This window comes from Vanacampus margaritifer, chromosome 2 (assembly GCF_051991255.1).
Source record: "Vanacampus margaritifer isolate UIUO_Vmar chromosome 2, RoL_Vmar_1.0, whole genome shotgun sequence".
Lineage (NCBI taxonomy): Eukaryota > Metazoa > Chordata > Actinopteri > Syngnathiformes > Syngnathidae > Vanacampus > Vanacampus margaritifer.
In genome coordinates, this window is record NC_135433.1 from 56,778,555 (window position 1) to 56,790,265 (window position 11,711).

At 43.5% G+C, this 11,711-nt stretch overlaps 1 long non-coding RNA gene across 1 annotated transcript in view; it reads right to left on the reverse strand.

Moving 5' to 3' along the window:
• Nucleotides 1–1,013: 1,013 nt before the first annotated feature.
• Nucleotides 1,014–11,711, reverse strand: part of LOC144043741 (uncharacterized) — a 23,349-nt gene continuing 12,651 nt past the window's right edge. The window contains exon 2 of the long non-coding RNA XR_013291153.1: nt 1,014–3,254. This is a non-coding gene — a long non-coding RNA (uncharacterized LOC144043741). The remainder of the gene's footprint in view (nt 3,255–11,711) is intronic.

Consider the following 11,711-nt stretch of genomic DNA (forward strand, 5'->3'; position numbering starts at 1 on the left):
TGTGCTCCGTTGCCGAGAGCCGCTCTCCTCCAAGCTGCAAAGGCTCCACGCCATCTCTGGCAGGTGGGTGTCGCCATGAAGCGTCGGGAGGCGGGGCGTCGACGAAGCGCCCCGCGGACGTGGCCGACACCGGCTGAGCAGACGTCTCCGTTGCCTCCGGTCGTCGCTCTTCCTCCTCCCGTTCCCGCCGTCGCTCCCGCAACCGGTTATCCAACCGGATGGCCAAGCCGATGAGCTCCTCCAGCGTGGACGTCTCGTCCCGTGCCGCCAGCTCATCCTTAATCCGCGGGTTTAGTCCCTGCCGGAAAATTCCGCACAGCGCCGCGTCGCAGTAACCACTCTCGGCGGCCAAAACCTGGAAAGAGATGGAGAATTCCGCCACGGAGGAGCCGGCTTGCTGGAAGTCCAGTAAGCGGCTGCCTGCTTCTTTCCCTCTTACTGGGTGGTCGAAGACATTACGGAATTCAGTCAGGAAGGCAGGAACTGAGGCTCGGAGCTCCGGGTTGGTTTTGCTGGCCGCCATCGCCCATAATGCTGCCTGGCCGGAAAGCAAGCTCATAATAAAAGCAACTCTGGAGCCGTCGTCCGGGAAGGTGTACGGCTGTTGGTCGAGGACCAGGCTACACTGATGAAGGAACTGGTCACACCCACCAATCTCGCCAGCGTAGCGGGGGGGATGCGGAATATTGGGTTCCCGGAAGACAAGATTGCCTGCTGATCGGGAAGCGGGGAAAACAGGAGACGCTCTGGCAGGTCGTGAGTCTTCCGCGGCCGTGGATTCCGGTCTCCGCTCCATCTTTAAGGTGAGCGATCCAATCTGTGCAGTTAGTGCCGACATCACCTCCTTTAGATCCTGGAAATATTGCTCGTGCCGGCCGAGCAAGTGTCCATGGCTGGCCAGGACCTGGCGCGGGCTGTTGGGATCTGTGGGGTCCATACTTGGTCGGGTGATTCTGTCACGGCCTGAGAAGGGAGGACCCAGATGCAGTGAGGAAGGCGAGCCACGGCAGGGATGCGGATTACTTCGATTTAATGTAGCGATAAATGCAAACACAAAATCACGCACACAGGCGGACAAAAGTAAACACAAACTTACGCGCACAGGCGGATAGCAAACAAACTCAAAATCACGCACACAGGCGGACGAAAACAAACACAAACTCACGTGCACAGGCGGATCACAAACAAACTCAAAAGCACGCACAGTGGCGGCAAAAAGGTCAGTCATGGGCAGCAGGAGAAACACTTGTAGGACGAGTACAGTCGGGTCAAGAGAGCGGCGTCTCGGAGTAATCACCCGACACTCCTTGCTGTGTCCATCAGGCTTTTATTGAGGTCTGATGGCAAGATGGCATGATGGGCAGCAGGTGTGTATGGTGGGCAGAGCCCACCAGCTGACCCAAATCATGACAGAAATAACTTTCAGAGATTGCTTTTGTATGTACAAAGGTGATATGTGATCATTGCTACATCTGTGTTGCACAACTTCCTGAAGCAGCAAAACTGTCCCGACGAAAGAAAAGAATGATCCAGGTGTTCCCATCATGGTGGCAGAAAAAAACGAGCATTTACACTCAGAGCTCCTTTCAAGTTGGACCACTTCAGTTATAAAATATGTTTTTAAACCATAACATGATTGGGTATGGCTTGTTTTTTGCATTAATTGTGTTTGTGATGTACACATATATAAATAACATGCTGAAAAATTAAATGATAAAACTAAACCAAGGCTTTTGTGGTAGCCAAAATACTATTAAGTGAGAAAATATATATATTTTCACAATGTATTTCATTACACAGCTTTCACATACATCTCTGCTAATTTCATATTCAATGTGTCGAATTCTCATTTTCATGTCTTTCATATATTTCATTTTCTGCTCACGAAATTCCAAGGCTATCTTTTCATGCATGGACATCCTTCTTGGTCTCAGCTGGAAGGCAGCATCTTCTTTCAGGGATGCCATAGCAGATGTGGAGGATTCACAGTCTTTGTGTAATGGTTCCTTCACAAGGGTTAGTCATTTCCTCTGGGAAAACATCAGTGTTAGAAAAACGTCCTTAGAATAAATTAAAAATAATGGGAGACAGACAGTGGGCTAATCTGTATTTACAAGTGCTAATTAATTTGGGTTCAGTTTTTCTTGTCCACTGTCCAAATGTTCATTTATCTGGTTTCTTCTACAGAGTATACCATTCAATGTAAGAAAGCAATGTCACGAAATGTTATGGCATTTGCGAGATCCTAACAGACATGTCTCATCTGCAGTTATTTGCATTGAATTCATTGCAAATGGCAGCCCAAACACTCTTATGTTCAATAGCAGCAGTATGGCATTTACTTTCAATAACAGCATGGTTTCCCACAACTTCTTTCTGTAGAGGTTTTTTTCCCGTACTATAGTTTTTTGAACGTGTTCTTATTCTTTCAGCCATGCTTTATTTAGGGCCAGAATTTCCTCCATCAAAGCTGTCCTGAATTCCATTTCAGGTTTTCATGAGCACAATTCTCATTTAAGATTACTCCAGGACTCTATAGTCAAGGGCCAACTAAGACAAATTTAAGACACCCTCATGCAAGCCACTTAAATGACCTAGCTTGAGTAATCTGATTTAGGCCTAGACTTGGTTTGATATAAGCCTTATGTGTGAAACCGGGCCATTGAGTATTTATACATAAGCACAGGGATGGGAAAGTTCGGTCCTAGAGAGCCGCAGTCCTGCATGTTTTTGTCGTTTCCTGCCTCCAACCTAGGTGTTTCAAATCATCAATTCATAATTACGTTCTACAGGAGCCTCTCAGCTGTGTTCGAGGAGGGAGACTTAAAAAACATGCAGGACTGCGGCTCTCTAGGACCAAACTTGCCTACTCCTGCATAAACATTTAGTTCAACCTAAAAACCATAGTGACTACAACCAAATACATGTTTAGGAGATTATTCTATCAATTTGAAAATTGAAGAATGCCACAAAGTAATATAGTTACAAGATGGATACTGAAAAAAGATGTTGATCCAAATGTATTTCCATGCACCGTTGTTGGCACAATCATTACAATGTCTGCTGTCACATGAGTAAGCAAGTTGTCTTAGGTGAGGTGGTCCAGCGCAGCCAGCTCAATTTATTTTCTGTGTAGGGTGGGTAGCGTAGGCCATTGAGTTTTTCCAAAGCCCAACCATGCATCATGCAGGGCTGTCGGTGGCTAAAGATCTCAAAGCCCCAGTGACCATGGTAAGAGCCCCATCCGCTGCCCCCTAAAGAGATAAGTAAGTATAAATTACTGACATCAGAACAGGTAGAGTGCTACTGTTTCAGTACAAGTACACCATACAGACCTAAGGCTGATTGAAAGTGCTATAGAAATAAAGTTGACTTGACTATCAGGTACACTTGAATTTACATGAGAACAAATTGACTTTATTTGCCTCCTACATTGCAAGACACTCACAAATACAGTCCATCAACAAATGACATGGGACTAAGGCCTAGAACGTATACTTGCCAATGAATGAAAAGGGTAACAAAAAGAAAGAAAAGGGAATTAAAAACATATTTTTGGGCAAACTCTATAGCCTGCTCTTCCATTATTGTTAACAACATAACGCTGTTTTTTTTCAGGCTTGTGAAGCAGCAGGTGAGACTAAAGTCATATTTCCGCATTCAAAATGGAAAAAACGTAATAACAACTAGACGTGCAATTTCTGGAAAAATTGCGTGTGAATGCCGAATTTTGTATGCTAATATTTGAATGTATGTGGAATATTTTTTATAACAATGTCAATTGTCTTTGAATATAATTGGATAATGATTATTATATGAAATTGAAGTTAAGCTTGAACTTGAGTTCGAGTACAACACTCAAATCTGCTTCAAGCGGGATTTAAACCCTCGCACCCCACTCACCAATGCTCTAACCACTGGACTATTTTTGCCTTAAATAAATCTGTGACATGGTATAATAATGTATTGAATAATGCAGTATAAATCAACGCTTGAATTTGAACGTTAGAATATAGAACAGAATATATAGAAAAAAATAATCATGAAAAATTACATGAAATATAATTGCTGTTGCCCCATCTTTGCTTGTGAATAAGTCTTTCATGGATGCTACTTTTATTCCCAATCATGACACTCAACCGATTCCAATTAATTTCTTTAACAGTGGAATATTCCAAACAGGTGGTGGTGTTTTTTTAAGCATTCCTTAATTTCCCAGTGTTTTGTTGCCTCTGTTCCAACTTTTTTGGAACATGTTCCAGGCATCAAATTCTAAATGAGACAGAATTTGAAAAAAAGGCATTCGTCATGAACATGAAGTATTGTATACTGTATTTGTCTCCTATTCAATTAATTACATACTGTATATTATTATACTTTGAAGAGGATTTGCAAATCACTTAATTCTCTTTTTACGAGGGCTGTCAAAATTGGAGTTTTAACTTGGGAGATTAATTTAAATTCCTTAAATTCCCTTCTTTGGCGTATCATCTCAGAAAAAAAATACCCTGCTCAAGTTAACTCCATTAGGCCTCTCAGATAAACCCTTCTGAAGTGTGCTGCTTGTGAGCACAACTATACCTAGAAGCGAGAAGAAGCAGAAGGACTCTCTTCAAAGATCAAAGAAAGCTATTGGATCAGTCTTTGATTCAAAATGTACTTTCTCTTTAATGACTATACTCAAGTAAATATCTGTTACAAGCTTTAAAGAAAAAAAGTAGGAGCAGAAGTAGGAAAATGTGATTAAGCGCGATCAATTACAGAAATTTGTGCGATTAATTACCTAAAAGATATATCATGGTAACACTCATACATAAAATAACTTGGAAAATGGTTATGGGTCAATTTGGAGCATGCTGTGCAAATGAGGTTTCATGATGATTAAAACGTTAACTGAGGAATTCCTTGGATATGTAATCATAAATTTAATTTACTGCAAATATGAAGAAACTCAGCTGTGTCATTTTGGACTCATGGTGTGCATCACCGTTTTAACCCCCCCCCCAAAAGGAAAAAGTAAAGAAAAATTCTTGCATCGTATGTCTGCTTTAAATGACAGGGACGACAACCTCATATTTTGCAATTTTAACATTTGCAACATTGAGCAATGTTCGCAGCTCAGTGGGATACGGCACACACATGGACACAGATCCATCTCGTCCACACGCATGCAACGTGCATGCAGGCAAGTGAGAGATGGGTCCCTGAGCATTGCGTTTAATGCTTTGCTAAGGGTTATCAACAGTGCTGAAGAAATTGACTAGAAATCAATGGCAATTATATTTTTTCAATTTGCTCATAAAATAAATTTTGCATAGAGCACACAATAAAATAAAAATTTGATTAATAGGATTAAACAAATAATACAGTGGCCAGGGAGGGAAAAAAAGTCCCAATCAACATAAGTAGTTGTAATTGCCGCCATCTTTATCCATCCATCCATCCATCCATTTTCTTTACCGCTTGTCCTCACAAGGGTCGCGGGTCTTGCTGGAGCCTATCCCAGCTGGCTTCGGGAAGTAGGCAGGGTACACCCTGAACTGGTTGCCACCCAATTGCAGGGCACACAGAGACGAACAATCATACTCACAATCACACCTATGGACAATTTGGAGTGTTCAATTAACCTCCCAAGCATGTTTTTGGAATGTGGGAGGAAACCGGAGTACCCGGAGAAAACCCACGCAAGCACGGGGAAAACTCCACCCAGGAAGGCCGAAGCCCAGACTCGATCTCACGTCCTCAGCACTGGGAGGCGGATGTGCTAACCAGTCAGTCACCGTGCCGCCTCCGCCATCTTTATTTCCTTTTGAAATACAATGCTTTTATTTTGACATGTGAAACCAGAAGTTGTGGGCTTACATATGGAGGTAAATATGGTGCAAAACTAACTTGTAAAAAAAAATTGTACCTGTAAAAAAAAGTCTAAATTTGTATCTGTAAAAGTCGTGATTTGTACCTGTAATAAAAATTTGTACCTGTAAAAAAAAAATGTGTATGTGTAAAAAATTTTTGTTAATTGTCACGAAAACTGAACACATTGAAGTCACGATTTTTATTTCAAGATTTGAAGCCCACCAGTGTAAACATACGATCAATAGCTTGTACCTGTAAAAAGTAAAAAATAAAAAACTCATTAACTGCTGCTTAGTGCTTAGATGTGAAAATTACTATAGAGCTACAGAACCCTATTGAATGTTTTACAAGATGACCTGAACCTTAACCAAAAGTGGACAGTACTCAGCTACTTGTATTTGACTAACATTATATTCAAGCATCTGTACTCTTACTATCATAATAAAATGAAAACAAAACGTTTTTACTGCCAGTGGATCATTAAGCCGCTACAGGTATTTTAACCTCAAACCTTTATCCTCTGTATTTAATCATTTTAGTTTAAATATTAAAATTTATTGATAAATGTCAGTATTTTTGCAATGTATGCTTTGCAAACAGTTAAAATAAAAGGCTCTTACACTGTTAGTTTACTCATCACTCACAGTACTCAAATATTTGTAGTATTTTTCCTGCGCTTTTAATTTCTACTTGAGTTAAATTTTCCAATGTAACATTACTCTTATTTAAATATTGGCTATTCTGCTTTTGAAATGCTAGTCTATCTGTATCACTAAGATGTGAGCAGTGCCACTGTCACCTAGCTACTTTAACAAAAGTAACTAGGTCAAATGTTAGTTTATTTATTTTTAATTAAATGAGAATCTCATAAGTTTCAAAATCTTGCTCAAAAGGTGGAGACAACTGCTGCAGACACTGCTGAAGCATCAGTGAAAAGGATGACCCACTCCATCAGCAAGCAGCCAAGAGACAGGAGATGACACCTGGCGGGGTATTCCATCAAGCCGGATTATGCAAAATTATTTTGCAGATCTTCTGCTGATGTGAATGTAGCAGGCGGTGGTCCCCTCCCCCACCTGTGGCAGTGGTCTTAGTCTTTTTTTCTGGTGGCTACAATAATGGGCAACATATATTTACAGCTCAACACCTATTTAGTCTTATTTTTTATATATATTGTTGAAGGCTACTTGCCGACTTGTTGCCATGATTGCTTTTGGCTACTGTTGAGATGTAACAGTGAAGAATGAATATGTAGGTCAATTCGAAGTGCTTTACATTAAATCAAAAATTAATAACACGATTAATGTGAAATACACATCTAACATGAAACAATTATAACTTATATATTTAGTCTGTCTGCTTTTTTTTTTTTTTTGTCAATGATATTGCCCTCGTCTAATTGATAGCAGCAGTGTTGCCTTTTTTGGTGAGTCTTGAATTCCTCATACAGCTCCATCAATAAGTTTTGTTCTGTTTGTGAGAAGAATACTGTTCTCGTCTTGGATGGATGCAGAAACGGCTCTTCATATATATATACATACATATATATATACATACATATATATATATACATACATATATATATATACATACATATATACATACATACATATATACATACATACATATACATACATACATATATACATACATACATATATAAATATATATATATATATATACACACACATATATATATATACACACACATAAATATATATATATATATATATAGTGTCCATAAAGTCTCTTTACCATTTCAAAAATGTATTAAAAATGCAATTGATTTGATATTTTATTTAGATTTGTTCTATTGTATTCAGCGTTTATTAAAGTTTTTTTTTTTTATCACACTGCATTTGTGTGTTTCAGGGATCCTGTTTGTCAAAGAGGTGATATTGAATGAACCCCTACAAAATGGCTACCCCTCAAGAGAAGGCGCAATGTGTCTCATGGTTTATTGAAACAAAATCGGATAGGCATCCTCAGCGAAACTACAGAACTAAGTATGGAAGAAATACACCATCACGTCCGTCAATTCGTGCATGGCACAAGAAATTTATGGAGACAGGGACAGTGTTAGATAAAGGAAGGAGTGGGCGACCTTTGACCTTTGACAAACAGGATCCCTGAAACACACAAATGCAGTGTGATTAAAAACTTTAATAAACGCTGAATACAATAGAACAAATCTAAATAAAATATCTAATCATTTGCATTTTTAATAAAATTTTGAAATGGTAAAGAGACTTTATAGACACCCTGTATGTATATATATGTATATGTCACACCGCGGTGAGGGTGTCTTGTCATTTCCTGTTTTATTGTGAAAAGTCTGACTCCTCTCGTTTCAGGTCACTTGCCCTTCCTCGTGTGGTGTCTGTGTCAACCCTGATCCCTGATTGTTTACACCTGTTCCCCATTACCCTCATGTGATAAATAGTCTGCGTTTTCCCTGTCTTGTGCCGAAGTGTTTTCGTTTGAGCCACTGAAGCCTGCCATAGACCACAGCCTTGATACCCAATTGCCTTGTTGCCTTTATTTCCTTGTCTCGTGAGAGAACCTTTGTTTGTAATTTTGTATAGCTTAGTTTTGTTTAGTCATAGAGTGATTTTTGTTTTTGAATGTAGTTTTGAACTTCCTCCCTTTTGGAGCGCTTTCAGTTAATGTTTGTATAGTCTTTATTTTTTCCCTCTCATTGAAGAGCTTTTGTTTTGTTAATTAAAAGCTGCTTTACCCTCCACCTCTTCCTCTGCGTCTGAGTCCAAAAACAGCCTCGTTGTGTCAGAACACTTCGGCCAGCATGGACTCAGCAGAGAGAGAGCAATTGATCGCAGCTTTGCGGGCTCAGGATGCCCGTCTACGCCGACAGGAGGAGTTTCAGACCGCCATGGCAACGCAAATGACCGAGCTTTCAGCTTAGATTCCGGGTGCTCGAAGTCGCACCAATAGCCCTCCGTCCGAGCCAGAGACTCAAGCTACCTTGCCGATCCTACCCGTGCCATATACCGGATCAGGGATCAAGTTAGCCTCTCCTGAGCGATTCTCTGGAGAGCCAGGACAATGCAAGGCCTTTTTAACAGACTGTGACATTCATTTTGAGTACTCCCCCCAGGCTTTTCCCACAGATCGTTCACGGGTGGCTTTCATGATCTCTCACCTGACTGGAAGAGCCAGAGCCTGGGCCACGGCAGAGTGGGCCCGCTGTTCCCCACTTTGCAGCTCCGCCCCGAAATTCCGAGCCGCTCTTCAGGGAGTCTTTGACCCAGCCTGTTCCGACCGGGAAAAGGCCCAGCAGCTAAGCAGTCTGATCCAAGGAAGGGACTCCGTGAGTGACTATGCCATACGCTTCCGCACTCTTGCGGCAGAGAGTGGCTGGAACACCACGGCGCTCTACGACGTTTTTCTCAAGGGCCTGGCAACGTCCATCCAGGAGCTTCTCATCGCAGTCGATCTTCCACCGGATTTGGACTCCCTCATCGCCCTGGCCATACGGACGGATCATCGGCTGCAGGAGGTGACGCAGAGCCGCGCTCGCCGGACCAGGACAATGGAGGGCTTCCCGCGCTTCCCAACATCAGGAGGGTCAGCTCCTCTCGGATCCCTGTCAGTTCAGCGGCAACCAGCTCCCGCGCAACCAGAGGAAGAGCCCATGCAACTGGGCAGAGCGCGGATCTCGCTGGAGGAGAGACGGCGTCGACAGCGGGAAGGGCTGTGTTTCTACTGCGGGAACCGAGATCACCTCGTGGTCGCCTGCCCAGCCAAAAGGACCCAAGAGGTGAGTCAAGTCACGACTCCGGCGGCGGCTCCACGAAGACTCACGTCAGTGAGGATCAATCATCACACCACTCCCACAGACCTCTATGCCCTGATAGATTCTGGGGCCGACGAGAGCCTAATTGACTGGGGGCTGGTGAGACATTTAGGAGCCAAGACTGAGCCGTTAATCAAGCCCATTAAGGCTAGGGCCCTGAATGGAAGTGAACTATTCATTATTACGCACATCACAGAACCCATCCAGCTCCAAGTCGGCAAACATAAGGAGCACCTAGTTTTTCACGTTTTTCAGTCTCCTTCACGGACCCTGGTCCTAGGACACCCCTGGTTGTGTGAACACAATCCCCATGTAGACTGGGTAACTGGCGAAGTTCTGGGATGGGGAAAGAATTGTGTGAGCCATGGGATTGGTTCACCAAACCGAGAAGTAGACATCACCACGGTTGATCACATTTCTGTCAAATCCTTCACAGACGCAGAATACCCGAATTTGAGCACCGTGCCTCCATGCTACCATCACCTCCAGGAGATCTTCAGCAAGACCAAGGCCATGTCGCTCCCACCCCATCGTGCCTATGACTGTGCCATAGAACTGATTCCTGGTTCCACCATTCCCAAGGGACGCCTATATTCTGTTTCAGGACTAGAGAAGGCGGCCCTTAGGGATTACATCGAAACTTCCCTGAAGGTTGGACTGATTCGTCCTTCCTCATCACCAGCGGGAGCAGGTTTCTTTTTTGTGGGGAAGAAAGATGGTTCCTTACGGCCATGTATAGACTATAGCCCCCTTAATGACATTACGATAAAGAACCGCTACCCTCTTCCTCTCATGTCCTCCGTCTTTGAAAATCTCCAACAAGCCACGATCTTTACTAAATTGGACTTGCGCAACGCCTACCACCTCATTAGGATCCGAGAGGGGGATGAGTGGAAGACAGGGTTCAATACACCTAGTGGCCATTATGAATACCTGGTCATGCACTTCGGACTCACTAACGCTCCTGCAGTTTTCCAGGCCATGATCAATGACGTGTTGAGAGACTTTCTGGACCAGTTTGTATATGTTTATTTAGACGACATACTCATAAACTCGACAGATCTAGCCACTCATCAGATCCATGTTTCCAAGGTTCTTCAAAGACTGCTGGAGCACAAACTGTATGTTAAGGCCGAGAAATGCGTCTTTCATGCTGAAACCGTCTCTTTTTTGGGTTTCGTCATAGCTCCGGGGAGGGTTCAGATGGACCCGGCTAAAACTAGGGCCGTGACGGAGTGGCCCACTCCTGTTAGCCGCAAGAAGGTTCAGCAGTTCCTCGGGGTCGAAAACGTATACAGACGCTTCATCAGAGGGTTCAGCGCAATAGCTGCCCCTCTGCATGCCCTCACCTCCACTCTGGTGAGGTTCAGTTGGTCACCGGCGGCTGAAGCCTCTTTTGAAGCACTCCAGAAACGATTTGTCACAGCTCCGATCCTCATAGTACCAGATCCACAGCGGCAATTCATGGTGGAAGTGGATGCGTCCAATGAGGGGATCGGAGCTGTCCTGTCTCAACGCGCAGAGAAGGATGGAAAGATGCACCCCTGCGCATTCTTTTCACGACGATTATCCAAGGCCGAGCGGAACTATGACGTTGGGGACAAAGAGCTTCTGGCCGTCAAGCTTGCTCTGGAAGAGTGGAGGCACTGGCTTGAGGGGGCAAAGCATCCATTCGTGGTCTGGACCGATCACAAGAACCTGGAATATATACGCAAAGCCAAGAGACTCAACTCACGCCAGGCCAGATGGGCACTGTTCTTCAACCGGTTTCCCTTCTCTCTCACTTACAGGCCGGGGTCTCAAAACGTCAAACCCGACGCCCTGTCCCGTCTCTACGATCCTGAGCCTGTAATTAAGGAACCAGAGACCATCCTTTCGCCGGACTGTGTGATTGGAGCCGTGACATGGCCTATCGAGAGGGAAGTGAAACAAGCCAATGGGGAGGCAACCCCACCAAAAGGGTGCCCGGCGAATAGACTATTTGTTCCAGAGCAGCTGCGCCCACAGGTGATCCATTGGGGTCACACCTCGCTTCTATCCT